Source organism: Lissotriton vulgaris, chromosome 6 (genome assembly GCF_964263255.1).
Source record: "Lissotriton vulgaris chromosome 6, aLisVul1.2, whole genome shotgun sequence".
Lineage (NCBI taxonomy): Eukaryota > Metazoa > Chordata > Amphibia > Caudata > Salamandridae > Lissotriton > Lissotriton vulgaris.
In genome coordinates this window covers 413,007,949-413,014,440 of record NC_141694.1, presented here as the reverse complement: position 1 = coordinate 413,014,440, position 6,492 = coordinate 413,007,949, and the positions used below count along the sequence as shown (strand labels likewise).

The 6,492-nt window shown below is 40.3% G+C and overlaps 1 pseudogene; it reads right to left on the bottom strand.

Moving 5' to 3' along the window:
• Nucleotides 1–1,545: 1,545 nt before the first annotated feature.
• LOC147707404 (putative RNA-binding protein 18 pseudogene) lies at nucleotides 1,546–2,046 on the bottom strand (annotated as a pseudogene).
• Nucleotides 2,047–6,492: the final 4,446 nt, after the last annotated feature.

Here is a 6,492-nt window from a genome sequence, read left to right as displayed (position 1 = left end):
CAAAGTGACCCAACAAATAAATCTAAATAATTGCTGGCATTGTTTGAATTTAATTTTAGAGCATTTAAGTTTGCAAATTGGATTGTGTTTTACTGACTCCAACACACCTACAGTTATCTTCTTGTACCTGACAGTCCCTGACACCATTGATTTCTTTGAGTGAGTTCGTTTAGCAGTTGCAATATTGTATTGTACTTTTTTGTCAGTCTTATGTACTGTGTTTTTCTACTTCACCCACATTCTCTCTCAGGCAAATTGTTTTTGTTTGCCAATGCTAGTGCCAGTGTCTAGTCTGCTACTACCATCACATAACCATGGCATATTCTCCGTTGTCTTGGGAAACCATGCAGCCCTTGCGGTGCCAATCTTAATCATCATCAATCACAGGTAAGAAGAGAAGTTTGCTGGGAGGTATAATGGAGGAGAGGCTGGTAGTACTAATAGGACAAATAAAACTGAGTGAGGGGTACCGCATCTATCTGTTTGCATGTTACACATGTGGTCAATTAATAAATTATTTCAATGAAACACTGACAGCTGCACCAGCATCTAGAGTAAACCTTGTGACGTACAACAGTTACCCCACCACAAAACAACATCATATGTGTACTTTGAAAATAAATAACATTTATTCATGTACATAAAAAAATATCCTCCTAGTCCTATCCCACCCCTATCCCCACCCTAACCCCAACCAATGTCCAAGTCCAAAGAACGTCCCACAAAAATAACCCCAACACCCAATTCCCACCCACCAACAAAAGTATTAAAAAAGGGGCAAATGAACAGGGTCCATTACAGTTGGCGGGCTTTGAGGTGTTTGTCCACTATTATCTTGACGCGCTCCTCTAATTGGTCCTCCAGCTTGGCCACCCGGAGGAAAAGTTGTTGCCGAAATGCACGGCACCTACATTTGCATCCATGCTGTGTGGGGGGGGGGGGGCGGCAGATGTTAAATGCCGGCGGTGAGCAGCTGCCTGACCGTGGTGCCGTACTCCTGCAGGTGGGGCCTTGCTGGGGCCTGATGCATTGGAAGAGGCTCAATGTATGACAGGGGAAACCCATTAAACCAAACGGTACCTGGGTAATATAGACTTAAATACAAAAATGGTACCTTGGTGTACGCGGTATGTATGATAATTTGAAATGATAAGGAATAAAAGTAAAATACTCCCTATATTAGTGTTTGTATCACTGTGACCAAACTAAGTATAAATATCTCTTTTATATAGTCCCCTATCTCATCTTGACCCACAGACACGTTAGAGGTTATTACCAAATGATTTTTATTTTTTCTTTTTATCAAATAAAAAAGTTTATATATCTCTCAATTATAATTTCAAACACATTTGTATATACAAATACTTTTTACATATATACAACAAAATAGAAGCCCTTCGTTTTGAGTTAGGATGTCTCAACAAAACCTAAAACAGACATTCCTATTGAGATCGCGCAGACTCATATGAGGAAAACAATTAGGTCGAAATGATTTAAACCCAATGTCTTAAAGATCCCTCATCACACTATTCAAATTAATCAAAATTATTTATATGTATCTGCCGTCTCTTTATGGTCGACGCGTTTCAGCCAATCAATTCTGGCCTCTTCAGGACTAGGGCTATTTACAATCCATCTTAAATTAGACTGCGTTGGTTCAGTGCTGGATGAGGGCTCAAGGCTGATTGGAAGAATCTTCTCACTCTTGTGGTTATCGTATCTCTTTATTTGTGCATGCGCCCATCGCACTACCAACTTTTTGGAGAGTGCCAGCTTTCCATTCAAACAGTGTATTGCTTGTTCAGCTTCCTGCTTTGTTTCAAAGTTTACAAAACAGTATCCTCGAGGTTGCCCCTCTAATGGTCCAGACTTGTGGAACAGAAAGTCAAACTGTTTCATATTACCAAACTTTTGAAGGAGTTTCAGAAGGTGGTATTCAGTTATTTTTGGATCCAAATTGCCAATCCATAATCGATGGCCCTCTTGTAAAGAACCTTCTGAAAGAATGGATGCGTTCTCCAGTGGCAAAGCTTTAGTCTCATTCATGGACAGTCCATAACTCGATGGAGCAAGAGACTAAAGTTTGGTAATGTGAAACAGTTTGACTTTCTGTTCCACAAGTCTGGACCATTAGAGGGGCAACCTCGAGGATACTGTTTTGTAAACTTTGAAACAAAGCAGGAAGCTGAACAAGCAATACACTGTTTGAATGGAAAGCTGGCACTCTCCAAAAAGTTGGTAGTGCGATGGGCGCATGCACAAATAAAGAGATACGATAACCACAAGAGTGAGAAGATTCTTCCAATCAGCCTTGAGCCCTCATCCAGCACTGAACCAACGCAGTCTAATTTAAGATGGATTGTAAATAGCCCTAGTCCTGAAGAGGCCAGAATTGATTGGCTGAAACGCGTCGACCATAAAGAGACGGCAGATACATATAAATAATTTTGATTAATTTGAATAGTGTGATGAGGGATCTTTAAGACATTGGGTTTAAATCATTTCGACCTAATTGTTTTCCTCATATGAGTCTGCGCGATCTCAATAGGAATGTCTGTTTTAGGTTTTGTTGAGACATCCTAACTCAAAACGAAGGGCTTCTATTTTGTTGTATATATGTAAAAAGTATTTGTATATACAAATGTGTTTGAAATTATAATTGAGAGATATATAAACTTTTTTATTTGATAAAAAGAAAAAAGAAAAATCATTTGGTAATAACCTCTAACGTGTCTGTGGGTCAAGATGAGATAGGGGACTATATAAAAGAGATATTTATACTTAGTTTGGTCACAGTGATACAAACACTAATATAGGGAGTATTTTACTTTTATTCCTTATCATTTCAAATTATCATACATACCGCGTACACCAAGGTACCATTTTTGCATTGGAAGAGGCAGCAGCTGCTGCCGCCGCCTCTTCCTCCTCCTCCTCGGCCTCAGCCACCAGCCGGTGGTACTCCTCCACAATGCCCTGCAGTTTCCTTTGCCGGGCCCTGGCTGCCAACTCCTTCTGTGATGGTTTTTGGGAAGGAGTTTGAGTATCTATAAAAAAAGAAACAGAATTGTAACTGAAACTTTTCAAAATTAATTCAACACATTGTGGCATAGTAGCACTACCAAGCGCAGTACATTCAATTGGTGGCAACTTTTACTATCTATCTAATCTATCCTCCTGCTTCCGCTGCCTGTAGCATTTGTTGAAGTTTTTTCCGGCATTATACTTGCCCTAGTACTATGGGTGGACTTGAGTACACAGAAGAACACCAGTCTTTTTTGTATCTCATTTTATATTTTCAAAGTAAGACTCTGCTTCCAGTGACAGTCTCCTTCTCCACCTATGATGAATACAATACATTTAGGGGGCATCCACCCAATAAAAGTAAATGTCTATCATTCTTTATTATTTATCGCCTTAACTGGTTACACTTTCACCAGCAACCACCCATGCGTCCACTCCTTCCTTGCCTTGGGTTTCATTGACACAAACTCCGCTCATGATTCTTGCTATCCACTACATCCATGCAACCATATTGTTTTGCCCAACCATGCCTGCATTTTCTTTCACCTTCCAGTTCTACCCATCCTTCAACAACCCATGCATCGGATTCATATCAGCCACGTGCATGAACCTTCCAAAGTATCCTTCTATGGTAGTCTTATTATTACATCTCTTTAGTCCTTCCTCCTTCCACCCTAGTTCACTTCTTTCAGTTTTTGTTCAACACATCCCTCAAGGTCATCTGATCTGACTTTTAGTCTTCTCAATAACTTTCACAGCTGAGTTGGAGTCTGATAGAAGAGGCCTTGTTTACATAACTCACACTGGTAATGCTGCAAAGGGTGTCTTTTCAACCATTGCATATTGTCCAGTACAACTTCAAATTCATACTTTCTTAATAAGTCTCATAGCACAGTGAAGGAAATGTTCCCCTTCCACCTAGTAATGCAAATAAGTAATGAATATAACTTCCCACCACTGAAGTTTCCTCCCCCACTGATGCTCCTGCAGGTGCCACAGCCACTGTCCCCTCCTGGATGGCAGTCGCATCGCCGCTGGCCCCGTCGGCACTGGTGGTTGGTAGTGATTGTGCACCTATAAAAGCAAGTACACCTTTTTAGATGCCTGCACACCTCCCCCTATTTTACTAGTTGTACTTTTTTCACCAGGAAGGAAGATTGAAAAAACTGTTACGTACAACATAAATCGTTGTAACTAGTCCAAATTGCGTCCTACTGTACAGCAGTCACATTAGACAGAGTTTAGTTTTAATTTATTAGATGGTCCCTAGGGTCATCTAATCTCTACTCCTACTCTAGTCTTTCGAAAGTTAGCCTGAGCCATGTAACCATTTTAGATCCGGGTCTACTGTTTTGCCCATGTTACCTCGCAGCTTGTTGCACAGTAAGAAAGACACCTTTGAGGCCACATGAGTGTTGCATTTAACTAAAGAGGTGGACAAACCAGTATTGTTAGTCCCTTTTGCTTATCCATAATGTTGCACCTTTTGCCATGACTGCTAAAAACTGGCATAGTTGTATTCACTGTCTAACGTGCAACATTTTTCTCATAGGCAGATGAGAAGATTTCCTTCTACGAACCAGAGATTTGCAGAGCTTTCGAAATATGCATGTGTAACCAGTATACGTTCAACGGTGAGGGGTCTCCCACAATTCACATATTTCTCTATCGCGCACTAGATGTACAAAATGTATAGTATTTAATCTTCTTCATTTTGCATGGTGGAGCTGGATGTTTTTCATGGAAATACAAGTTACAACAATACAAAGCTTGTTATTAAAAAAATAAAGTTTTTGAACTTGCACGTAAACTCTGTGGTATATTTTGAGTGTCTGGGGTGTTGTGGACTGAAACGAGTGAGTGAGCGAAAGGGTGTTCTTCTGTTCTGGGTTGTGTAATAAAATCATTGGATATATATATCTAACTATCTTCGTGTGGGGGTCGGGAGTGAGACAAATGACTATGACTGAGACACTTAGGTAGGTAGACGGTCATTGGATTGTGCGTTCTTCTGAAAGAGTTCTGTGGCTCGGGTGTAAGGTGTAAGTAAGGTCCAACCTCCCTATCACCAACATCCTATTTTCTTGTGCATAGTTCTGTATGTGGATGTGCAGAGAATATTAACCACAACAGTAGTAGTAGTAGTATACTAACCAAACAAAAATTAGTAGGCAAACATCTGGTTGCGCATTTTGTTGGTGGGAATTGACAAAGACTAGAGATTAAAGAGGACAACGCTAAAGACAGGAGTGGACCCAGTGGCTACAGCTATTCTATCACAGCTTTATTCAAAAGAATACCTTAACTAAAGAGTGGCCAATAGGGCAAGCTTAGCTACAGACAGTCTAATAGTAGTAGCACAGAGAGTCATAGGGCAGAGGCAGTTTGAAGGAACTGAAAGTCAGGGATGGCATTGGATACCCAAAATTTGGAAAATAAATTGAAGACCAAAGAAGGTTTTGCTAACATTGAATTAGGAAGGAGGCTTAATAGGTTGGAAAAAATAAGGTGTGTTAAAAAGTTAGGGAAATATAATTGTTAATAATATAAGCACTGTAGGACTTACTGGGGCCAGCAGCAGGATCCTCGGTAGTGGAGTGCTCCTCTCGTGGTTGTCCCGCCGACTCGTACCCCGTCTTCTTGTCCCTGGGTGGTGCTGATCATGTAAGAAATAATAAAGAAAGAGAAACATTGAGTGCTTTGAAACAAAGACATCATTCAAAAATCCTCTCAAACACTTTAGGAAACAACAATTCCAATAAAATTGATTTCGAAGTATACATGACTACTGGCTTGCAGGATCCACACACCGTCTACTTATAGAACACTAATCAAATGTTCCATAAACATTCTGATTGCAGAATAATATACTAACGAAGCCAGTACCACCTGACCTACACCACCTATTCCAAAATCCAGACGGGCCAATTGTTCAGTAAGGCGGCATTTCCATTTAATTTTTGCCCGCAAACATGCATAGATGAGATGGAGGACACATGCATAAATGTGTGCATACACGGAATTGTTGGTTGCTTGCGTCATATGAACTGCTACTGACTGACGTGACCATGCTATTGCTGCTAAGCCTACCACTCAGTAAACAAACTTCAAACCGGTTCTATGGAGGGGTGGGATGAATAAGAACTAACTAAGCATTCAGTGACAGAGGAGGCGTCATGCAGACCGTTAAAAAAATATGAACTAATACTATCCATCCACCACTATTTCACTAAAGGACAATGTAAGGACTAGACTCTAGCAATAGCATTAACTAACTTCAGTTCTCTAAAAACTCTAACATCAATAATCACCAGCACAAGCTAGTGCAAAGTTACAAACCAGTAAGAGAAGTGGCGAGCAACACCTGTGTCATACAATAACAGAAGATTTTAAGTCGGAATTGATCTGCAATGTAACTAAGCGCGCCAGTAATCGTGTTACTTATTCGTCCAAGAATTATACACAATA